Here is a 26,177-nt window from a genome sequence, read left to right on the forward strand (position 1 = left end):
CTTTGCAGGGCCAGAATCCAAGTTCTTCAACTCATGTGTGCGCATATTTGTGTGTATGTGTGTGCATGTGCACATGTGTGTATGGGCAGGGAGATAGCGATAAGAGAGAAAGTTAGTTTTCCCTTACTGGCAAATTTTTCTTTCTTGTTTTTTTTTTTTTTTTTTTTTTTTTTTTTTGGAGGCAGGCTCTTGCTCTGTCCCCTAGGCTGGAGTGCAGTGACATAATCAAGGTTCACTGCAGGCTCAACATCCTGGGCTCAAGCTATCCTCCCACCTCAGGCTCCTGAGTAGCTGGGATTATAGGAGCGTGCCATCCCACCCAGCTAATTTTTGTATTTTTGGTAGAGATAGGGTTTCACCATGTTGTCCAGGCTAGTCTTGAAGTACTGAGCTCAAGTGTTCTGTGCACCTCAGCCTATTTTTTTCTTTTTTTTTGAGACAAAGTCTTGCTCTGTCACCGAGGCCGGAGTGCAGGGGTGTGATCACGGCCTCAACTGCCCAGGCTCAATCAGTTCTCCTGCCTCAGCCTCCTGAGTAGTTGGGACCACAGGTGCATGCCACCACACCTGGCTAATTTTTTAATTTTTTATAGAGACGGGGGTCATGCCATATTGCCCAGGCTGGTCTTGGATTCCTGGGTTCAAGGGATCTGCCTGCCTCTGCCTCCCAAAGTGCTGGGATTACAGTCATGAGCCACTACTCCTGGCCCTTCTTTTCTAATCCAATATTTTTATTAGTCCAAAGAATATGAATTTTCATCACCACAACCTCTACCTCCTGGAATTACTCAAAAGGAAGTCTCTATCCTTCCCTTCACCTGGTCCCTGTCTTTTCTACACGAGTGGAGAAATCACATATCTGATAAGAAAAGATTGGAAAGATGAAATCTCAGGGTGGAGGGCATCAGTCTCTTTGACTTTCTTTTGGAGCTCTGGGCTTGTCCCCGGATGAGGGTGTCATACGTGGCATCCGCATGCCTGGGTCAGGGCTTGGTGCTGGCCTTGTAGAGACAGGAATAGACGTCCACTTCTTTCTGTCTCTACTCCTGGGGCCCAGACTAGCTCCTTTGCAGCTGTTCTGCTTCCCTTTAGTGGATTTTAGGATCCAGGCTCAGGGGTATGTATCAGGGAGCCACATTGTGGTTGTAGGTATAAGCCTTACTTTCTGGCCTGGCATTACCAACAATAAAGCTGGTATTTGGGCCAGTTATTTGTTATGCTTATTCCTCAATTTGTTCACATGCAAAAAAAAAAAACATAGGTGTTCCTGAGAAGCGCGTGGCAGGCATCCCCAGAGGGACAATAGTCAAAATTCTACTCTGGGTTTGTCCAGAATCCAGGAGCAGAAACAACTTAGAGAAATTGACCTTCAGCAGGAGGCTGGAGTCTGTTTTGTGTGAGACGATGTGGACCACATCCCACATCTTATTTGCATTTATCAGTGGCTGTTTCTGCAGACGGTTAGTCATGAGCCAATTATGCCTTGTGCATGGGGAATTTTAACCAGTTTACCCAACAGACACAAAGTCTGTGTGACAGGAGGCTTCAGTTTCCTGGATGATGGCTCTTCTGGAGACACAAGGTGGTTGACCAGTTGGCCAGCTCTTCTGCTCTGGTTGCCTTCCGTTAGTATTGTGTCAATTTCTTTAATATCTACAAGTCTAAAGGGATTGGCAAGCCCAAGAAGAAACTGAGATCCCTTTGTACATCAGTCACTCCCAAAGACTGACCCTCTTCACCTCCTGAAACCATCAGAAACTGTTTGATCCCATTCATTTCCACGCTGAGGTTGATGGTTTAATGGGCTTCAAAGCCTCTTAACCCACAGCTTGCTGCCTGCTAGTCCTTTGTATGCAAATGATTCCTTCAAAATACATTCACTCAAAAGCTTGTATAAGCAAATGCATCCTGGGGAAGATGAGATTCCACAGTGATCGGGGGTGTCTCTTCATTGCCAGTTGCATTATAGTCATTGTTTGTTTCATCTAGAACATTCCCACCTCCCATATGGAGAAGTCACTTGTTGGAAGTTACTTGCCTACTCTTTTTTTATTTTTTCATTTCTACCGTGTTATCCATTTGGAGAGGGACTTTCTTATTTACACAGAAGACCACATATTAAATGATTCCATTTATATAAAATGTGCAGAAAAGGCAAATCCATAGAGACAAAGTAGATTAGTGGATTCCTGGGGCTGGGAGTGAAAATGTGAAGTAACTGTAAATGGGTATGTGGGATCCTACTGGGTGATGAAAGTGTTCTAAAAATAGATGATGTTGGGTGGTTACACAACTCAGCAAATTTGCCAAAAGTTGTTAAATTATACACTTAAAGTTGGTAAATGTTATGATCTATAATTTGCACTTCTATCAAGTTTTTTTTTAGACATCTTTATTGAGATATAATTCACATTCCATACCATTCACCAATTTAAAGTAAGTAATTCAATGGATTTTTTTTATTATACTTTAAGTTCTAGTATACATGTACACAACATGCAGTTTTGATACATAGGTATACATGTGCCATGTTAGTTTGCTGTACCCATCAACTCATCAAGTTGTTTATTTAAAAGAGAGAAGTGCCAGGCGTGGTGGCTCATGTCTGTAATCCCAGCACTTTGGGAGGCTGAGTGGGAGGACCACTTGAACCTAGGAGGTGAGACCAGCCTGGGCAACATAGTGAGATCCCATCTCTACAAAAAAAAAAAAAAATTTAAAAATTAGCTGGGCCTGGCAGCATGCACCTGCTTCTTGGGAGGCTGAGCTGGGAGAATCACTTGATCTCAAGAGGTCGAGGCTACTGTGAGCTGAGATTACACCACTACACCTCTGCCTGGGCAACTGAGCAAGACCCTGTTAACAAAAATTGAAAATTGAAATGAAAAAGAAAGCAAAGGTAGACTTTAGCAGTTGTTGCTGCCCACATTTCCTAGGCCCTCATGTTTCTACAAAGGCTCACTGGCTTCTGCCTCCAGTCCCGGGGTTCTTTGCCCAAGGGTACTTTCTGGCCACCAGCATCCGCTCTCTCCACATGTGTGGCAGACTTGAAGTGCCAGGGAATTCATGTTCTGTGAGAGAAGATCTCAACCAATAACTACTAAGGGTGTATAAATACCTCAGCTCCCTTGTTTTGGGGTTACATTTCATACATTGTTACCCAAAATTCTCCAAGCAATATTGGACTCCAGTTTCCCATAGAGTAAGTTGCTTGATGAGTTAAATTCCCTTCCCTTCCCTGTCTCACTCTCCCAGTCCCCTTTTGGTGCTTCCTGGGATCTCTACTCAACTACATAACTTCACTGAAATTATTGTCCACTGAAATAAGTGTCCTTTCTTTTAGGGAAGACCTACTGGAAACTAGCCAGAACTGGAAGTTGATTAAACGGTTTAAATTGAAGTTAAGCCATAGACTTTGAGGTCTGATGGCCTAGGTTGGAGTCTCAGCCCTACCTCACTAGCTCTGTGACTTTGACTAAGTTTCTTGACTCTAAAGTTTCGTATTTTTCATGTGTCTAATCAGGATAATGATGGTACCTCTGTCACAGAGATAGTGTGAGGATGCAACACCATAGTGCAGCTGGAGCCCTTAGCAGAGGAATTGGCACTTAGTAAATTTGTAATTATATGTAATTTTATGAGATCATGACTGCTCCACCAAATAATCACAGACATTTGAACCACACTGAAAAACAGGGTCAGTTGAATTTGCTGGAGCTCATCCATAGAGTGTGCATTTGTATCCAGGATCAAAATGCTCTGATGTTGCTGCTTGGATAAGAGTACCACCTTCTTTGAAGGACACTAGCACTTGTCTGTATGGGAGTGGGCAGAAAGTGAAAATGGGCTGGGTGCGGTGGCTCACGCCTGTAATCCCAGCACTTTGGGAGGCTGAGGTGGGTGGATCACAAGGTCAGGAGTTCGAGACCGACCTGGCCAACATTGTGAGATCCTGTCCCTACTAAAAATAAAAAATAAAAAAGTAGCCAGGCATGGTGGCACACACCTGTAATCCCAGCTACTCTGGAGGCTAAGGCAGGAGAACTGCTTAAACCCAGGAAGCGGAGGTTGCGGTGAGCTGAGATTGTGCCAGTACACTCCAGCCTGGGCGACAGCAAGACTCTGTCTCAGGAAAAAAAAAAAAAGAGAGAGAAAGTAGAAATGACCATGCCTCCTTTTGTCTTGATGAACAAACTGGATTGAATACTTCTCCAAAGGGACCTATTTAACTCAAGTAATTATCAAAAATTAGTAGAGTTAATTTTATAACCTTCTGAGAAGAAGGGGACACTGTCTTATCTTACTTGGTTCCATATTAAGCCTGAGTTTCTCATTGGATGGAAGAGTGATTCTGCTGTGTCTCATTGTGAGACTTCAAAAAGTTATTTTGCTTCTCTTTGCTTAGGTCCTTATCTGTGAAAAGGAGATAAGGATTCTTACCTTGAAAGGATATCCTAAAGATTATATACTCAGTATATATAAAGAGAACTGTGCAAGGTCTAGAATGTAGTAGATTGCTAACAAACATGTCTCTATTTCCCCCTCTGTTAGTGCTTCTCCAGTGATGTTAACTTGGATAGAAATTTGGTTCCTTCAACGTGTAAGGAAATAGAGCATGTGTCAAGGCTTAAGTGACAGTCATTAACCTGGCAGAAAAAAATCCAGCCACCATGGCATATATACGACCATTTCCCTTTCCGCAAGAATGGCAGACATTACTAATCAATCATTGCTCTTCTCACTTGAGTTTGGACCCTGTCCCAGAGTCTTTTCCAGGAGAGCACTTGAGAGCACCACTACCAGCCCATCAAATTAGGCATACAGGATGAAAGTTATTTGCCAACCCCCAGAGTAATCTTAAAAATAATGGAGTTTAGCACAAGGTCTGCTTCTCAATAAATGGTTAATAAATACATGACTAGAGGATAAATGCAGTGAGGATATTTAATGCTGCTATCTGTGTCTTCATCAGACAAATCTTGTTCAAAGATCAAGCCCAAATTCCTCCAAGTTCCTCCTCCCAAAATGTGTGTCTTCCTTTAGTAGTAGAATGCTTTGAAGGATACCTGGAATGCTCATAAATTTAGGTATAAAGGAGCCTTCTCTGGAAATATCTTGGGTTCTACATCCATAGACTCAACCAACCACAAATCAAAAATATTCAGGAAAAATATATAACAATATAACAAAAAAGAATGCAAGTGAAAAAATACAGTATAACAACTATTTACATAGCGTTTACATTGTATTAAGTATCATAAGTAATCTAGAGATGATTTAAAGTATAGTGGCAGATGTACATAAGTTACATGCAGATACTATGGCATTTTATATAAGGGGTGTGAGCACCTGTAGATTTTAGTATTGGAGGGAGGGGACTGGAACCGATCCCCCACGGACACCGAGGATGACTATATATTGATATATTCTCATCTTGGGAGATTAGAACTCCGTTAGTGATAGCATTTTTATCTAGTGCTGGCTGCACAGAAACTTCTTGGAAGTATAAGTTATCCGAAGAGCTTATTCTGGTGATGAAGGAGAAATCCTTAATTGGTAGAACATAGCCGACTATTTTCTGACCAGGAGGCGCATCTCAAAACTGTATGTCAGGAGGCTTCAACAGAGCTGTAATGCCAAGCCTGATGGTGATCTCCTTAGGAAATTGGCTTTAGCCGTAGGAATGACTGCCCTTTTAAAGCAAAAAGACCAGCATCTGACACCAAGTCTGCAATTGCAAGCATCCCATGCTATTAATCACTGCAAAATTGATTCCTGGTCCAATGTTTGCTTTCTGGTATTGTAAACTTAAAAGTATTAGTTATGTTTATACAATTATGAAAACCGAACGTATTTATTATAACTGCAGAAAATTTGAAAGAGGAAAGGAAAATCCTCCATAGTTTTACCACCCAAAGACAGACAGTATTAAAGCCTGGGGCATTTCTCTCATCATTTTTATTTTTATGCATATTTTAATATAATTGTGCTTATGTATCACATATGAAGATTTTAGCTCCTGATTTTTTTCGTTTAGCTTGATAACATAACATCTCTCCATGTTTTGGCAAAGTCTTCATGAACATTTTAGTTGTACATAAATATTGCAGTTAGTGGATATGCCGTAATTTACTTAACCATTAGACAATATTGTTGAAAGTTAGATTATTTCCGATGTTTTGCTGTTGCAAAGATGCTGTGATGACTATCTTTGCATGTAAACTTTTGTGTGTGTGTGTGTGTATAGGAATGTTTCCTTGAATTAGATTCTGATCTCTGTCTCTGAAATATAAAATATACAAAGTATATGCAACTTAAGTATAGAGCTCAGCTAATTTTTACACATGGTTTACACCAGTGTACCACCACCCAAACCAAGGGTATATATCATTTCCAGCACTCCCAAACAGTTCCTCTTATGTTTTATCGATTGATTGATTGATTGAGACAGGGTCTCTTTCTGTTGCCCAGGCTGGAGTGCAGTGGTGCAAACATGGCTCACTACAGCCTCAACCATCTAGGCTCTAGCAATCCTCCTGCCTCAGCCTCCTGAACAGACGGGTCAACAGATGTACTTGTTAGCTCAGCTAATTTTTTTTTTTTTTTTTTTTTTGGAGAGGCTGAGTCTTGTTAGGTTGCCCAAGCTGGAATGACATGATTTTTAAACAAACACTTAACAGTCTACAGAAAAACACATCTCTTTGGCCTAAAAAATTAGCAGTGTCTTATCTGACCCAGAACCCCATCACTGTGTTAGATTATAGCAGCATGAGTGATAGCTTCCTTTAGCACTGCAGTGACGTCTCAGCATGCTGGATATCCCTCCCAAAGCTAGTTTTCAGAGCTATTTCCACTGTCTGTGAAAGGAACTGTGGCATGTTGGGGGGGGGGGGTGCTGTTCCAACACCACAAATGGCATGGAGTCCTCTTCCCCCTGTCCTAGGTATACTGATGAGAAAGTTTAAAGATAGCACGTATTTTCCTCCCAGTATATAAATGACTTTGGCAATAGCCAGCAATTTTCTCTCTCTCTAGCAATTTTGGAACTTTTACATGACAACTCACCTTGGATAATACTGTGAATTTTAAAGCAAAATGTCCATATAAGCAAATATATCCATACAAATAAAAGGTAATAATGAATTAAAATAAATACATCTCATAAGACTTCTCTGATCCTTTCTCTACTCTAATCCTAATCGCTACCACCACCACCACCACCACCACACCACCACCACCATCAGTTTTGTTGAGGCCCTACTATGTGCTAAGGATTACCTGTTATTTACACACATCACCTCATTTCATTCTCACAACCACCCTCTCCCCATTTTACAGATGAGGCAACTGAGGCCATGTGCCACACAAGGAGTAAGTTTTGGAACTGAGATTTGAAGTCAGTGCAGTCTGCCCCCAGAGCTGGCATATTTCATCGCCATGTGTTCCTTTGCTAAGCTAGTCACATGCCCCTGTGAAGTTTTAGGTCATGGCAGTTTACTGATCTCCCATTTCACTTTCTGGCAATTGACCTATTTGAAATCGTATGCACCCATTCACACACAAACACACAAAATCTGTACTTGATACTCTTGGTGAAATAGGACATCCTATGCTTTGCATAGTTAGTAAACAAATGTGGCCAGGCGTGGTGGCTCACGCCTGTAATCCCAGCACTTGGGAGGCCGAGGTGGGTGGATCACGAGGTCAGGAAATCGAGACCATCCTGGCGAACACGGTGGAACCGCGTCTCTACTAAAAATACAAAAAATTAGCCGGGTGTGGTGCTGGGCGCCTGTAGTCCCAGCTACTTGGGAGGCTGAGGCAGGAGAATGGCGTGAACCCGGGAGGCGGAGCTTGCAGTGAGCCAAGATCGCGCCACTGCACTCCAGTCTGGGAGACACAGCGAGACTCGTCTCAAAAAAAAATAAAAAATAAAAAATAAATAAATGTAATTGTAGTGGCACAAATATTTTCATGGTTTTATTGAGATATAATTTACATACCATAAAATTCACCTGCTTTAGTGTATTTATAGAGTTATGCAACTATTACCATAACCTAATTTTATTTAGGTCATTTCCATCACCCCCAAAACAACGTACCCATGGCAACCATTAGTCTACTTTCTGCCTAGAAAGGTTTGCCTCTTCCGGACATTTTATATAAATAAAATCATACAGCATGTGGTCTTTCTGTGTCCGGCTTCTCTCCTGAGCATAATGATGTCTTTGAGACTTGCCATGTGGTAGCGTGAAGCAGTACTTCATTCGTTTACTTTGCTGAATAGTGGTCCAGTGTCCACTGTGCTACACTACACATTTTAGCACAGGTCCACTATGCTACACATCTTTCTCATTCTTCTTCAGTTTATAGGGCCCACGTTGTTCAAAATTGTCTTCTCCTTTCTGAAGCCACTCATAACCTCCACTACCTCCTTTCATAGTTGATTCCAAAAGTGCTGCTTTTGTTTTTATTTTTTTTTTCTCTATCACTTCTGAATTCTTCGTTGTTTGTTTTTTTAGGTTGCATGAATAAGTTCTTTAGTGGTGATTTCTGAGATTTTGTTGTACCCATTACCTGAGCAGAGTACTCTGTGTACTCTTTAATGTGTAGTCTTTAATTTTTTTTATCTTTATTTTTTTGAGACAAAGTCTCTCTCTTATCTCCCAGGCTGGAGTGCAATGGCGTGATCTCAGCTCACTGCAACCTCTGCCTCCTGGGTCCATGCGATTCTCCTGCCTCAGCCTCCTGAGTAGCTGGGATTACAAGCGCATGCCACCACACCTGGCTAATTTTTGTATTTTTAGTAGAGATGGGGTTTCACCATGTTGGCCAGGCTTTCTTGAACTCCTGACCTCAGGTGATCCACCTGTCTCAGCCTCCCAAAGTGCTGAGATTACAGGCGTGAGCCACCATTCTCAGCCTCAACGTGTAGTCTTTTATGCCTCACTCTGCCCCAACCATTTCCCAATGATTGGATCAAAGTCCAATGTATCATTCATATGCCTTTGCGTCCTCAGAGTTTAGCTCCTACTTATGAGTGAAAGCATATGATATTTGGTTTTCTATTGTTCAGTTACTTCACTTAGAATAATGGTCTCCAATTCCATCCAGATTGCTGCAAATGCCATTGTTTTGTTCCTTTTTATCACAGAGTAGTATTCCATGGTGTGTGTGTGTGTTTATATATATTATACGTATATATAATGCCACATTTTCTTTATTCATTTGTTGATTGGACCAAATATTTTTATTTTTTAAAATAAAATTTAAAACCCTATTTTATTTACATTAAATTTTACTCCATCTAGATTAAATTTTTTAAAATTAAAAAAAATTTTTTTTTGTTTTGTTTTGAGACCGAGTCTCACTCTATTGCCCATGCAGAAGTGCAGTGGCGCCATCTCGGCTCACCACAACCTCCACCTCCCGGGTTCAAGTTATTCTCCTGCGTCAGCCTCCCAAGTAGCTGGGATTACAGGCATGTGCCACCACGCCCAGCTAATTTTGTTGTTTTAGTAGAGATGAGGTTTTACCATGTTGTCCAGGATGGTCTCGAACTCCCGACCTCAGATAATCCACCCACCTCAGCCTCCCAAAGTACTGGGACTGCAGACGTGAGCCACCATGCCCAGCCTTGATTTTTTTTAATATATGGTATATGATAGGAGTCCAACGTTATTTTCTTCCAATGGAAAATCAGTTGGGCTAGCAACATACATCAAATAAACCATATTTCCCCGCCAGATTCAAATATTGCCTTTGAGTTCTGTTATACTGATCTGTTTTTTTTATTTCTAAACTAGCAACATATTTATTTGTTTATAGTTGACTTTATGGTATATTCTGATACATGTTAAGGCAAGTATATGTCTCCCTTGAATACTTATATGAGTGTATGTGTTTATTTCCATTTGGTCATTCAGGGGTATTCCCTCCTCCATTTGTTTAATCCGATCTCCCTTTTCCCCTCAACCCACCATTAAAAGCAAGCTGTTGATATTTGTATTGATATTGGAGCTTGAAGTTAACTTTATTGATTTTTGTAACATTTATATTTTATATCAACTTGACCATGCAAGACAGCATTTATTTTCATTTGTGTGGATTGTGTTTTGTGAAATTCAATGAGATTTTTTGGGTATTATTTTACAAATGGTTTTCTTATAATTCCCAAGTCTTTTTTCTTAAGTGGTCCCAAGTTATTTTATAGTTCATGCTGTTGTAACTAGAATATTTTTCCAACTAATTTCCCACCATATCCATTTCAAGGTTCTTATTGCTAGTATAGAGAAAGGTTATGAATATTTGCATGCTTTTACTGTTTCAAGTTCCCTTACAAATTCTTATTGATTCTAGTAGGGTCTTTTTTTCTTTTTTCTTTTTTTTTTTAACGAGAGTCTATCAGGTTTCTTTAGTATATGTGATGGTAAATTTTAGGTGTACCCTTGAATGGATTAAGGAAGGCCTAGAGAACTGATAAAGCATTGCTTCTGGAGTGTCTGTGAAGGCGCTTCCAGAGGAGGCTGGCATGTGAGTCAGTGGATTCATCGGGGAGGATCTACCCTCCAAGTGTGCAGGCACCATCCTATCAGTGGGGAGCACAGGTTGAACAAAACATGGGAGGAAAGAATTTCCTCTCCTTTTATTGGAGAAATGGACAGTCTCTCCTGGAGAAGGGAATACCCTCCTCCTCTCCTTCTGATATGGTTTGGCTGTGTCTCCCTCCAAGTCTCACCTAAAACTGTAATAATCCAGATGTGCCAAGGGTGGGGCCAGGCGGAGATAATCGAATCGCGGGGGTGGTTTCCCCCATACTGTTCTCGTGGTAGTGAATACGTCTCATGAAATCTGATGCTTTTATAAATTGGAGTTCCCCTGCACAAGCTCTCCCTGGCCTACTGCTGTATAAGACGTGATTTGCACTTGCTTGACTTTCACCATGATTGGGAGGCCTCCCCAGCCATGTGGAACTGTGAATCCATTAAACCTCTCTCCTTTAGAAATTACTCAGTTTCAGGTATGTCATTATTAGCAGCATGAGAACAGGCTAATATACCTCCTCTCCTCTCTCTCTCATGGAGGTGGACCACTCTCCTCCTGCCCTTCAACATCAGAACTCCAGGTTGTCTGGCTTTGGGACTTCAGGACTTACTCAATGCCCCTTTCGTTTCAGGCCTTTGGGCTTGGATTAAACTGGCTTTTCTGACACTGAGGCTTTGGACTTGAATGGAGCCATGCGACTGGCATCCTAGGCTTTCCGGCCTACAGACAGCCTGTCCTGAGATGTAGCCTCCGTAACCATCGGAGCTAATGCCTCCGATAAAGCCCCTGTCATATATCTATATCCGTATCTATCTATATTTATATCCTACTGGTTCTATATCTATGGAGAACTCTAGTATACAAGCAAACCAACAGCCAAAACAGCATTTTAGTTTTTCTTTTGCAATACTTACAGATTACTTTATTTTTTTATCTTAATGCATTTAAAAGAACTTTTAAATCCTTTAGTTTTTGCCATTTTGAGCAATTTTTTGTTTGATAACCTGTATTATACTTAATTTCCTTCTATTCATGGTTTATTTGGTGATTTCTTAGGAATGACTCCCAAGTTTAATCAAATGGTTTCTCAGTTTCATCTTTAATAGAGTAATGGAATTGATGGATTATGTTGATACCTTACCTGATTCAACCCAGACTTAAATTCCTGGAATCAACCACTTGGTCATCACACATTATTCCTTTGATGCTGGTGGTTTATTCAAAAGATTCATTTTTCTTCGCAAGTAAAGTTAACTTGTAGTTTTCTTTTCTGGTGCTACCTTTACCAGAACTAAGGTCTTTTTTTTTTTTTTTTTTTTTTTTTTTTTAATTGAAAAGCTCTGCATTCCTTTCTATGGCAGGGGTTAGCAACCTTGTGATAAAGGAAAATCTTCAGGCAAATTAAATTTAAAGGAGTTTAATTGATCCATGAATGATTCGTGAATCGGGCAGCCTTTCCAGCCAGGGTAGGCTCGAAGACTCCAGCACAGTCACGGGGTGGAAGAAGGTTTGTGGACAGAAAAAGGCAAGTGACGTACAGAAGATGGAAGTGAGGTACAGAAACAGCTGGATTGTTTACAGCTCAGTGTTTGCCTTACTTGAACATGGTTCAAACAGTTGGCTACATTTGATTGGCCAAAACTCGGTGATTGTCACAAGTGGAGGCTATGGTCTGTTTACACCTCCACTTGTTACAGTTCACCAGGTACAGAAACACCTTTAGGCCAAAATTAAATATGTAAGAAGACAGCTTTAGGCTACACTTAATTTAACACTTGACTTGCACGTTTGTGTCACCTGGAGAACTGTTTCAAGATGCTGATAGCTGGCACACCCCACACCAGTTGAATAGATATTTCTTGGGGTGGTATTTGGACATCATTGGTTTTAAAAATCTCACCAGGTGACTCTACCATGCAGTCAAGTCTGAGAACAACTGTGTACAACTTGAAATAAGTAACACTGGAGCAATCTTTTTTATCACACATAAGGTTATATACAACTCAGCTTTGAACCTCTCTGATCTGGTAAATTTTCCATCTCTTTCTGGTCATTGGATTCTCCAAGTTTTCTGCCTTGTCTTGGGCCATTTTTAGTGTTTATTTTTTCCCCAAGAAATTAGCCACTTAATCCAGGTTATCAAATGTATTGCCATAGAATTGCATGTGATACTCTCTTCAATTTTCCTTTACTTCTGTGATTTTGGCTAAGTTTTCTTTTTCACATAGCTATACTTTTCTTTCTTTCTTTCTCTTTTTTTGAATCACACTTGCCGGGGGTTTAATCTGGTGTTTCAAAAATTGAGCTTTCGAGTTGATTTTTTACTTTCTGCTATTGTTTGTGCTTTCCATTTCATTACATTCAGCTTCTGTCATTATTTTTTTTTAATACAGAATTTTCTGATTCTAACCTCTGGGCTCATACGTTTCTTCATTGTCTTATCAGTCATTCTTTATCATGAAGCTTTTACAGTCTATTAATTTTCCTCTGACTACAGCTTTTGTTGTATTCTTTTGATTTTGTGATATTCTCTTACTGCTCTTTAAAAAAAGATTAAATTCCATTATCTGGGGTGATTTTTCTCACTTTTTAAGTTATTAAAACAAAATAAAGTATCTATACTATTGGATTATGATTAGAGAGAATTGGCTTGAGAAAAATCTTTTTTATTTTATTTGTTGAGGTTTACTTTACCTTTAGGTATATGACAGATTCCGTGGATATTAGAAAATAATATTTACTTTCTGTTTTTGTTTTTTGTTTTTTTTTTTTTTTTGAGATGGAGTCTCGCTCTGTCGCCCGGGCTGGAGTGCAGTGGCCGGATCTCAGCTCACTGCAAGCTCTGCCTCCCGGGTTCACGCCATTCTCCTGCCTCAGCCTCCCGAGTAGCTGGGACTACAGGCGCCCGCCACCTCGCCCCGCTAGTTTTTTGTATTTTTTAGTAGAGACGGGGTTTCACCGTATTAGCCAGGATGGTCTCGATCTCCTGACCTCGTGATCCGCCCGTCTCGGCCTCCCAAAGTGCTGGGATTACAGGCTTGAGCCACCGCGCCCGGCCTACTTTCTGTTAAGGTAAGTGTTTCTCTATGTATCTATTAAACTGAGTTTGTAGGTTGCGGTGTGCAATTTCTCTATGTCCTTACTGACTTTTCTTTCTATTTATCTACGTGCTATGGAAAAGAAGCATATCGATTTCTTCAAATATATATGTATTTATTTTATCAAGTCTTCATTGTTTTTCTAATAGTTTTCAGATCTCGTATTTGATGTTACTATGTGCTAAGTGCTGCTTCAAGTGCTTTTTAACATTAATTCATACTTTTAAGCCCCCTGACAATCGCAGGAGGAGGGTACCATGGTCCCCCAGTTTTGCTGATGAAAAAGAAAGGAGAAAATGAAACAATGTCTCCAACACGCCACAGTTAGTAAGAAGTAGATGGGAGATTCAAACCCAAATGGTTTGGGTCCAGGGTCTTGTTCCCCCATTGTTGCCCTGCCTCTGACATCAACACACAGTTGGTCTCCCCTTCCTGCCAATGGCTTTTTCATTACATGGTTAACATAGATTGTTCGTTTCTTCTTCCTCTTCTTCTTCTTCCTCTTCCCTCTTTTTTGCTTCTTTTTTTTTTTTTTTTTTTTTTTTTTTTTTTTTTTTTTGGTGAGACCCTCTGTTGCCCAGGCTGGAGTTCAGTGGCACGATCATGGCTCACTGCAGCCTCGACCTCCCAGGCTTAAGCATTCCTCCCACTTTAGCCTCCTGAGTAGCAGGATTGCAGGTGAACAACCACCACACCCAGCTAGAATGAGTTCATGTTCTTTCCAGGGACATGGATAAAGCTGGAAACCATCATCCTCAGCAAACTAACACAGGAACAGAAAACCAGTACCGCATGTTCTCACTCATAAGTGGGAGTTGAACAATGAGAACATATGGACACAGGCAGGGGAACATCACACACCAGGGCCTATCGGGGGGTGGGGGGAAAGGGGAGGGAGAGCATTAGGACAAGTAGGTAATGCATGTGGGGCTTAAAACCTACGTGCTGGGTTGATAGGTACAGCAAACCACCATGGCACATGTATACCTATGGAACAAACCTGCATGTTCAGCATATGTATCCCAGGACGTAACGTAAAATTTAAAACAAAATTTTTACATTTTTTTGTAGAGACAGGGTCTCACTATGTTGCCCAGGCTGGTCTTGAACTCCTGGGCTCAAGCCATCCTTCCACCTCAGCCTCCTGTTGTGCTGGGATTATAGGTGTGAGTCACCACACTGGATCCTTCTGTCTTCTTATGCGACCCTTTCCTGTAACTCCAGTCAATGGGCCCCAGGTGAGTCAGGATAATCAATGCTGTTTTCTGCGACGTCTTTGGACTCTGACTTCAACTTCAATTCATCAACAAACATTAATCGAGTTCTTACCATGTGCCAAGCACTAAGCAGTAAGCAAAGCAGACAAAACCTTGTCCTCATGGGCTTTATAATCTAATGGGGTCAGACAGACAGACAGCAATAAATAGAATAATTGAACGAGGTGGTCAGTGCTCGGAGAGCAATAAAACAAAGTCAAGGCAATTGGGAGTGCTGGCTGAGGCACTGTGATTCCGCTGGCATAGTTGGGAAAGGCTTAAATGAGAAATGTTACCAGCGGTGAATTCATACGGGTCTGTAGCAACCTCAATTCTTGCCTCCAGAAGAAAGAATTCAACTGAGGAGCATAAGGCAGAAGGAGAGACCAAGGCAAGTTTCAGAGCAGCAGTGACAGTTTACTAAAAAGTGTTAGAGGCCGGATGCAGTGGCTCACGCCTGTAATCCCAGCACTTTGGGAGGCCGAGGTGAGCAAATCATGAGGTCAGGAGTTTGAGACCAGCCTGGCCAACGTGGTGAAACCCCATCTCTACTAAAAATACAAAAAATTAGCTGGGGGTAGTGGTGGGCACCTGTAATTTTAGCTACTTGGGAGGTTGAGGCAGGAGAATTGCTTAAACCCGGGAGGCAGAGGTTGCAGTGAGCTGAGATCATGCCACTGCACTCCAGCCTGGCGACAGAATGAGACTCAGTCTCAAAAAAAAAAAAAAAAAAAAAAACGTTTTAGAGCAGCAATGGCTGGGCGTGGTGGCTCACGCCTGTAATCCCAGCACTTTGAGACGCCAAAGCAGGTGGATCACCTGAGGTCAGGAGTTTGAGACCAGCCTGGCCAATATAGTGAAACCTCGTCTCTACTAAAAATACAGAATTAGCCGAGTGTGGTGGTGCATGCCTGTAATGTCAGCTACTTGGGAGGCCGAGGCAGGAGAATCACTTAGTACCCAGGAGGGGAAGGTTGCAGTGAGCTAAGATCAAGCCACTGCACTCCAGCCTGGGCGATGACAGAGTGAGACTCCATCTCAAAAAAAAAAAAAAAAAAGAACGGTACACTTGGAAGAGGACCCAGCAGGTGAGTTGAGAGATCAAGTGCACTGTTTGACCTTTGACTTGGGGTCATACACTGGCATGCTTCTGGGGTCTTGCATCCCTTCTCCCCTGATTCTTCCCTTGAGGCAGGGTGGCATCTGGAGCAGTGGCCTGCTAACACCTGGAGAGGAGCATGCTGAGTGTGCTCACTGGAGTTGTACGCATGCTCAGTTAAAGCGTTCTTCCCTTACCAGTCAAATGTCCCCAGGAGGTCATATACCATTTAAACTCTGCCATTTTGCCTCTTAATGTGCATACTTGAGCCTAATTGCCCAACTCTTGAGATCTTATCAGGAAGCTGCTGATCACCAGTTTCAGGTGTTTCTGTTCATTGGGAAACTGCCTTTCCCTGGTGCTGGCTGCAACCAATTATTATTTTAGAGAGACAGTTAACAGCCTCCTGACTATGGTTGCCTGACATTCCTGGTGGTGGGGGAGGAGCCCTCTCCTGCCCTGCCCATGTCTGACTAGCTAACTACTGTAACTAGAAGATGACACCTTCTTCAGAAGCTTGAAAAAGGCAGGGAGACAAGGCAAGGGAGGGAGACAGGCAGATATCTGGGTGCACAGCATTCCAGACATAATGAACAACCAGAGCAATGCCGCCAGGTGGGCACCTGCCTGGCGTGTTTAAGAAACTGAAAGGAAGCGAAGGTGATGGAAGGGTGTGAGGAAAGGCAGGAAAATAGCTTGTACAGGTGAGAGAGATGCTGGGGGCTGGATGGTAGGGGCCATGCAGGCTCTTATAGGAACACTGGCTTTATTTCTAAGAGAAATGAGGATCCCCTTGATGCTGCTGTTAACTAATGAATGACCACACTGCAGCTAAGTTTAATCAGGTGTTCTCTGGCTGCTGTGGAGAGAACAGAGCAAGGTTGGAGGCAGGGCTGTGAGTTAGGAGGTGACTGCGGAATCAAGGGAGAGACAATGTGGCTTGGACCTAAGTGATGGCTGTGGGGACAGTGAGATGTAATCTGATTTGGGAAATATTTTGAACATGGAGCCAACAGGATTTGCTGATGAATTGGGTGTGCTTTTGGTGGCAAGAACTGGGAAGGAAGTTCAAGAATTCCATTTTGGATATGATAAGTTTAATACTATTAGGAAATAATTCTCCATGGGCTCTTTGTATTTCTGCACATTGTGGCTTTCTATTCTGGATGGCTTTTTTTTTTTTTTTTTTTTTCCCTGAGACAGGGTCTCACTCTGTCACCCTGGCTGGAATGCAGTGGTGCAATCTTGCCTCAGTGTAACCTCCACCTTCGGGGCTCAAGTCATCCTCTCACCTCAGCCTCCTGAGTATTTAGGACTACTGGCATAACCACTACGTCCAGTTAATTTTTTTTTTTCTTTTTTTTTTGAGACGGAGTCTCTGTTGCCCAGGCTGGAGTGCAGTGGGGCAATCTTGGCTCACTACAACCTCCACCTCCTGGATTCAAGTGATTCTTCTGCCTCAGCCTCCCAAGTAGCTGGGATTACAGGCGTTCGCCACCACGCCCGACTAATTTTTTGTATTGTTTTCTAGAGACGGGGTTTTGCCATGTTGACCAGGCTGGTCTTGAACTCTTGGCCTCGGGTGATCCACCCACCTCGGCCTCCCAAAGTGCTGGGATTACAGGTGTGAGCCAGCATGCCCGGCCCCAGCTAATTTTTGTATTTGTTGTAGAGATGGTATTTCTCTATGTTGCTTAGACTGGTCTTGAACTCCTGGGCTCAAGTGATCCACCTGCCGTGGCCTCCTAAAGTGCTGGCATTACAGGCATGATCCATCATGCCTGGCCTCTAGTTGACCTTTTCAAGACATCAAAAGGCATATAAACTTTATATTTGTATAGTGAACAGCCTCAGTAGACAGAGACAGTGTCTCCCTTCTGGGCAGAGGGCAGATTTGTTTGCTGTTCCGGCTAATAAAAGTAATGTCTCCCTCTGGGGCAAAGGTTGAGCAGATTTGCTTGCAGCTCATTATAAAATACAGGGTTTTTCGAAGCTCCAGGTTTCTGAGGCATGTGTAGAATATCCACCTTGACCCCCTCTGCACCACGCCAGAGACTTGGTGGGGGATGCTGGGAGGGAACTGATGCAAACATGAAACTCATGCTGCCTGCTGTGAGGTGGGTAATAAGATCTTTTGTCTCTGATCCAGGGGTCTCATGTCTTCTGCCAGTATTCAGGAAGCTGTGGCAGAATACCTTGTTAGTCTGCAAGTAGGGTCAAATCCCCAGCCCCTTTTCAGTTCTTGACAGAGATGTCTATCAGACATCCAAGTGGCGATGCTGGGTGAGCAACTGGGTGCGTGAACTTGGAGTTCGGGGAGGAGTACAGGCTGGAAATATAAACATGTGAGTTACAGGATTTTTTTACAGCCATGCATCTGGATGGTGGAGAAGAAAAGTCATGGAATTAAAGCCTGGGAAAAGCCAGCACAGAAAATTGGGGTAAGGAAGGAGAGAGGACAGCAGGAAAAGAAGGGATTAACTAAAGAGGCTGAGGAGGAGCAGCTGTGAGATAGGAGAGACCCGCCCCCCCCCCCCCCCCCCAAGAATTGGCATCCTGGAAGCCAAAGAAATAAGGAGGAAGGAAGGGACACCTGTGACCTTTGTTGTAGTAGGCTAAGTAACTATTGAATCTGGTAATAAGGAGGTCACTGATGAACTTAAGAGCAGCTTTGTGTGTGTGTGTGCGTGTGTGTGTGTGCGTGTGTGTGTGTGTTAGAAGGACTTAGGAGAAGATGGAAAGGGAAGAATTGGAGATATGGTGAGCTAGACAATGCTTTTGAGAAGTTTTCCTGCAAAAGAAAGAAACACGAGATCGAAGCTGTAGAGGCCTGTGGAGCCAGGAGAGACCTTTTTCAATTTTATTTTTTTTTTGAGATGGAATTTTGCTCTTGTTGCCCAGGCTGGAGTGCCATGGCGCGATCTCAGCTCGGTGCAATCTCAGCTCACTGCAACCTCCGCCTCCCGGGTTCAAGCAATTCTCATGCCTCAGCCTCCCAAGTAGCTGGGATCACAGGCATGTGCCACCATGCCCAGCTAATTTTGTATTTTTAGTAGAGATGGGGTTTCACCGTGTTGGTCAGGTTGGTGTTGAATTCCTGACCTCAGGTGATCTGCCCGCCTCAGCCTCCCAAAGTGCTGGGATTACAGGTATGAGCCGCCATGCCCAGTCAGAACTTTTGTTTTTAACCAGAGAAATATGAGGAAATTCAAATGCTAGAGGAAATGCTGCTCTCAGGAGGAAGAACTGATGATAAAGGAAAGAGAAAAGGGAAGTGTTGGAGTGATGTCTGCAGATAGGTGAGACAGGGTGGGGTCTCTGGCAGATGGAGGAGTGGGTCTCAACCTGGAGCCTAGAAAGTTCGTTCACAAAAACAGTCCGTGACACCAATGTGGAAAAGTGGGGAAATTTAATGACAGGAGCTTGGTGGGAACCCCCTTCTGCTTCCTTCCCCCTCCCTCGTCAACCTAGGAAGCAAGGTTCTCAGGCAAGTGGGGAAGGAGGCAAGTCAGAGGCAGGAGGGGAGAGTGAGCTAGTGGCTTCGTGCCTGGGAGAGTGACCAGACCAGCAAAATGCAGCGATTGAGACAGCATTGAGGACCCACTTGTGGTTCATGGCCATAGAGGGAGAACCTGTTCTTTTATGGTGACTATGTAGTGTGACACTCAGGAGCTGTGGCAGTTATGCTTCTTACCATGTGGACAGCATTGTTCTGCCAGGAGGGAGAATTAATCAAACAGGCAGAAGGAAGCAGAGCAAGACATAAAGAGGGTTACCTCTGTGTTTGGGTCCCCAGTTCCAGCTCTTCCCAAATCCCACCTCTATCCCTGAACTTCTTTCAGTTAGACTGTTTCATTCTATCAGACATGTCATTGTACCAGCTACAGAGACAGAAACCCAGACTGAGTGGCTGCAACTAATATGGGGCTCATTCCTGGGTACGAAGAAAAGTCTAAGGATGGGCCAGAGACAGCAGAGCACCAGGAACCCAAGCTGCTTCTTTCTTTCTGGCTCACGACCTGTAGTACTGGCCTCTGTCCTCATGGTCACAAGATGGCTGCTGGAGCTCCAGCTATCCTTTCTACATCCCAGTCCAAAAGAATGGGAGTGACGGCTGGGTACCGTGGCTCATGCCTGTAATCCTAACAGTTTGGGAAGTTGAGGTGGGCGGATTGCTTGAGCTCAGAAGTTAGAGACCAGACTGAGCAACATGGTGAGACCCCCATCTCTACTAAAAATACAAAAATTAGATGTGGTATCATGTGCCTGTGTTCCAGCTACTTGGGGGGCAGGAGAATTGCTTGGGCCTGGGAGGTCAAGGCTGCAGTGAGCCAAGATTGCACCACTGCACTGCAGCTGGGGTGACAGAGTGAGATCCTGTCTGAAGTTAAGAAAAAAAAAAAAAAAGGAATGACAAGGCACAAAGGGCACTCAATCCCAACTTATTTAGGATCTTCCCTCCCACCCCAAAGGTTTTCTTGGGGGGGTCCACCAATTGTATCTGCTGTCCTCTTTCTGATCACTCCTAACTACAGGAAAGCTGGGAAGCATTGCTTTTGGTTTGGGCTCATTGTCACCCCAACTAAAGTCAGAATTCTTGACCAAACAAGAAAGGAAGAATGGGTATTTGAGAGGCAGCTAACAGACTCTGGCATATCAAACAGGCTTCCAGTGAACTCCTGTTTTCCTTGTGGAATAGAGTTCTTCGGGGTACAGGTGCAAGGAGAGCCTTGCAAGGGTAGCATAGAGGCTGTAAGTCCTCAGAAGGTCAAAGTGCTGGGACAAAACAAATTCAGATCGTCTCTTAAGCAATGTGGTGCTTTCTGATTTTCTTCCCTCCTTCCTATCTCCCACCCCCGCCCCCAACACCCTACACTTAGCCCTTGTGGAATAGAGTTCTTAGGGGTGCAGGTAAAAGAGATTTGAGAGACACAGAGAGAAACAGCAATAGGTGCAGGATAGGTTGACATTGGGGTGCAGAGAAGAAGTTACAAACAAGATGGGAGAGGTGATCTGGGGACTACAGGGCTGAGCCTGCCGACTTAAAGACACAGGGGCTAAAAAGAAACAGCTGTGGCATACAGAACCTTTGAGAGGGGTGAGGAGGGTAAAATTAAGAAATTTAAAAAGTATTCGGACCAAAAATATTTGAGACCTAATACATCAGTTGCTTTCAGTTCTTCTTTGGTAAGATGGATATTTTTAACTCTTCTTTTTGGTGAACTTTTTCCTAACCCATTCCATAGCTCCCATCATGCCCAGGCAAATAGTTATTATTAATCACTTTAAGAAAATCCAAAATGCCCAAAGAATGACAATGAGGCCAGGCGCGGTGGCTCAAGCTTGTAATCCCAGCACTTTGGGAGGCCGAGACGGGCAGATCACGAGGTCAGGAGATCGAGACCATCCTGGCTACTACGGTGAAACCCCGTCTCTACTAAAAAATACAAAAAACTAGCCTGGCGAGGTGGCGGGCGCCTGTAGTCCCAGCTACTCGGGAGGCTGAGGCAGGAGAATGGCGTAAACCCGGGGGGCGGAGCTTGCAGTGAGCTGACATCCGGTCACTGCACTCCAGCCTGGGTGACAGAGCGAGACTCCGTCTCAAAAAAAAAAAAAAAAAAAAAGACAATGAATTTAGCATCATTTATACATCACACATTTGCAAAATGGATCTACAGTTATTTGTTCAGTCAATAGATGATGCTTGATGCATAAATGGAATAAGAGTTGTTAAAACAGTTGCATTTCTTGAGAAGGTTATGAACACTCCAGTGTCATTGTCTGGGTAAGGTCTGCCCTGACCAGCCTGTTTCCCCTTGTCCTATTTTAGTCACTTTAGCAAATCAGCTTCCTTTTCTTTTTCTTTCTTTTTTTTCTTTTTTTTTTGAGACGGAGTCTCGCTCTGTGGCCCAGGCTGGAGTGTAGTGGCCGGATCTCAGCTCACTGCAAGTTCCGCCTCCCAGGTTTACGCCATTCTCCTGCCTCAGCCTCCCGAGTAGCTGGGACTACAGGCGCCGCCACCTCGCCCGGCTAGTTTTTTGTATTTTTTTAGTAGAGACGGGGTTTCACCGTGTTAGCCAGGATGGTCTTGATCTCCTGACCTGGTGATCCGCCGGTCTTGGCCTCCCAAAGTGCTGGGATTACAGGCTTGAGCCACCGCGCCCGGCCTCTTTCTTTTTTTTCTTTTAGAGACAGGGTCTTTATCTGATACCCAGGCTGGAGTGCAGTGGTGCAATCTAGCTCACTGCATCCTTGAACTTCTGGGCTCAAGGAACCAAGTAGCCAGGACTACAGGTGAGCACCACCATATCTAATTTTTAAATTTGTTTTTCTTTGTAGAAAAGAGGTGTGGCTGTGTTGCCCAAGCTGGTCTCAAAGTCCTGGACTCAAGCAAGCCTCCCGCCTTGCCTCAGCCTCCCAAAATGCTGGGATTACAGGCATGAGCCACCATGCTCAGCCTCTTTTTATTTTTTTCAAAGCATTTGTCACTGTCTGATATTACTAGTTTATATATTTGTTTGTCTTGACCATCTGCCTCCTTAGAATGCAAGCTTGATGACCTGAGGGACTTTCTGTGTTTTATCCATGGATGAATTCCCATGAATCCCTGGCATGAACACTATCCTAACTATTGAATCCATTCTCAATAAACATTTGGTGAGTATGATTTGTTGAAGTCCTCAATACATGGCTTGGCACCTAGTAAGTGCTTAATAAATGTTCACTCATTGCCGTCATTGTCATCATTGGCATCCTTGTCACTGGCACAGTCATAAATAAGCCTATGGCCCCAGGGGTTAGATTAGGCACCCATAACACATATAATCAACTTTTTTTTTTTAAAGATGGGGTTCTGCTCTGTTGCCCAGGCTGGAGTGCAGGGGCACAATCTTGGCTCATTGCAATCACTGCCTTCCAAGTATCTGGGACTACAGGCATGCACCATCACCCCTGGCTAATTTTTGTCTTTTTAATAGAGATGGGGTTTCATCATGTTGGCCAGGCTGGTCTCAAACTCCTGGCCTCAAGTGATCCACCCACCTCGGCCTCCCAAAGTGCTGAAATTACAAAGCATAAGCCACCACTTCCAGCCCACGAGGAAAAAAAAAGTCTGCCAATGTAGTCTGAGACTTGGACTGTGTCGCCTTCACAAACATCAGAGCCTTGCAAGGGTAGCATGGAGGCTGTGAGTCCTCAGAAGGTCAAAGTGCTGAGACAAAACAAATTCAGATCATCTCTTAAGCAATGTGGTGCTTTCTGATTTTCTTCTCTCCTTCCCGTCTCCCACTCCTGCCCCCAACACCCTACTCTTGCAAATTGATGCGATTTCCTTCTGCACACATGATAGGCACCCCCTCCTCATAGGACCTCGCTTTCCTTTGCTGTCTCCAGATTTTTTTTACAGGAAACTCTGCAGTCAGAGGAAAGTTATTTACTACCTAGAGCTCCCTCTGCTGATGCATTGGGTAGATTATTAGCCTGGAAGCCTGTGGATTTCAGCAGAAGCACAGCTGGGCTCCTGGCGGGGTTTGTCGACTGCCTATGCCTGTGTCTGATCAGAGGCTGTTTCTTTCTCTTGGAGGGGGGAAAGAGGTACAGGTGATGCCTATCTCTCTACGACCTCGCATGCTGGGGGTGGGGCTCCAGGGACATTCGAGGTCCTGGTTCCTCTGACGTCCATGTGGAATCCTTGTGCTTGCAAATGATTGTTGGAGAGACTCTGGGATTCCTAGTGGGCTGGGAGGGTGTTCCTCGCACCACTCACTGACACTTGGAAACAGGTGAACCCACCTGTTCATGATTTCTGTCTCGAAGGAGAAGTGAAACCTAGGGGGAGTTTTTTAATTTTTCAAGAGCAAAGTCAGGGTCAATTTGTAGAGTCTGGGTAAAAACAGGCTCTAATAAACCAAAAAGAAATAAATGCATGATTGAAATTTTAAAAAAGAATGTATTTGGCTAAATTTAACTCTTAGGCTGAAGTTTATTTAAATGCAGAAGGCATGTCCAGCCCTAGCTCTCTGGCACCTGGGGCAGGAGCATTGAGGCAAGGGGAGTACATTGCTTTACAGACCACCCTGCCAATGTAATGAGGCTAATATTCCTTCAACACTGCGATTGGCTGGTGCTGTCATTTTATATAAACTTTATGACACTCTGCTGTATACACTGCCCCATTTCCCTGCCTCCAACCCCCCAGCCTTAAAACATATTATTTTTCTTCACTACTTACAGTTGAGAGTATCGAGATTTGGTGACATTAAATAACCTGCTTAACATCACACAACTAACAAGTTGCCGAGATGGTGTTTGAACTTGGGTTCCTTGAACTTGTAAGCACTGGGTTCCAAACTGCCAGCATCCCAGGCCCCATATGATCAGTGTTCATTCCACCACCAAAATTTATTCAGTGCCCTGCACTGTACAGAGCACCAGAAAAAGTAGAGATGAATGAGATGTGGTCCTAACCCTTGGGGTATATGCAATCTTCTGCCAAAGTCGAGGATGAGGTATAGTGCTACTTTCTCCAGGCAGCCCTGGATACCTCTGGACAGTCATAATTGGCAGTACCCTACTGTTGTTAATAAAAACTAATCATTATAAATACATAATAATTAATAACAATTAATTAAAAATTAGTAGGTATGGTGACATGCACCTGTAGTCCCAGCTACTTGAGAGGCTGAATCCAAAGGACTGCTTGAGCCTGGGAGTTTGAGGCTGCAATGAGCCATGATTGTGCCACTGCACTCCAGTCTGGTCAACAGAGTGAGAACCTGTCTCAAAATAAATACATAAAAATAAATGAAGTAAAACACATACCATCTAACATTTATGGAGTACTTACTATGTGTCAGTCACAATAGGAAAAAGCCTTTCTTATGGGCTTATCTCAGTGAATCCTTATAAGAAACTTACGAGAAAGGCCCTTTTATCAGCCTCATTTTAGAGATGAGAAAACTGAGGCCTCGAGGTAAACAATTGATACTTAGAAGTCGGAGTCAAAAAGTAGCAGAGCTGAGTAAACCCGGGAAATCTGGCTCTTAACCATTTTGCACACTGGCTCGGCTGTGGCTGCCCGTTCCTCTGACCCCATCCCGTGCCTGTCTTGTCCCCCGACCTCTTTTGAAAGCTCCTTGAAAAAGAAGCCCCCTGTCCCCCTGGCCTCCCACTTTCTCTCACAGCCCCTAGCTCAGTGCTGGGCACACCCGGGAGCTGAAAACTACTTATTAACTGCTTTACTCCGCCTTCACTGGAAAGTGGTGATGACAGGATTTGGGGTGGAGGTGGGGAGGGAATCCCACAGATCAGATTGAGGCTTCTTTACAGCTCTGGCTCTTGGTCAAGTGAGATTAGGAACGATATTTTAACAGCAGAGTTCCTTAGGGAATCTTCTACACGCCTATATTTTGCTTGCCTAGCATGATGCCTGGCACATAATAGGGTCCAATACATCTTTGTTGAATGACTGAATGAGCTTTAAAAATTCTAAGGAATCTCACTGCTGTTGCTAGGGCTGCTGCTGGCGTCTCAGGCGGTGCTTTCGGCTCTGTCTTATACATCAAGCTCTGCCTGTCTTGCTTTTACACCACAGTGGAAGCCAAAGGCAGGGCCGCTTCGAATGCAAAGTGGCTACTTTTGCTTGGTTTGGCTTAGAAGACATGATGCCCGGCCCCTGCTTCTGGGGGTTCTGGCACTGCCCAAACCAACTGCGCCCCCTGGTACTGAGATGTATGTGCATTTCAGATTCGTCAAAATTCACGCCCTTCTCCCACTCCAAGCCATCTGCTGTTCTGATCTCATCTTTGCCTCACCTCCTTACCCAAAGATTCTTGAGGTGCAGGAAGACGGCCCCAGTGACCCCAGAAGCTTGCCTTCCTGTTTTCCAATCTCAGGTGATTTTTCATCCTAAAACCATCACATAAGCTGTTTATGGCGTCCATAACCCGCCTGGAGCTTTTAAACCTCTTTCTTGCGTGGCTTTTTATGAGTCTGAGATAAACAACTCTCTCTCTCCAGGGACTTGGAGCCCAGACCCTTAACCTCACTCCTTAAGCCCATGGCCCCTGAGGGAGCGGAGCCAGAGGGTGGGCCCCAAAGGACTGTGGTTAAACGTGCCATGTGGAGGAAGCAGATAACATCATTGCTGCTAACGGGGAAAATGTGGCCAGAGACCTTGAAG

This window comes from Rhinopithecus roxellana, chromosome 20 (assembly GCF_007565055.1).
Source record: "Rhinopithecus roxellana isolate Shanxi Qingling chromosome 20, ASM756505v1, whole genome shotgun sequence".
NCBI classification, from domain to species: domain Eukaryota; kingdom Metazoa; phylum Chordata; class Mammalia; order Primates; family Cercopithecidae; genus Rhinopithecus; species Rhinopithecus roxellana.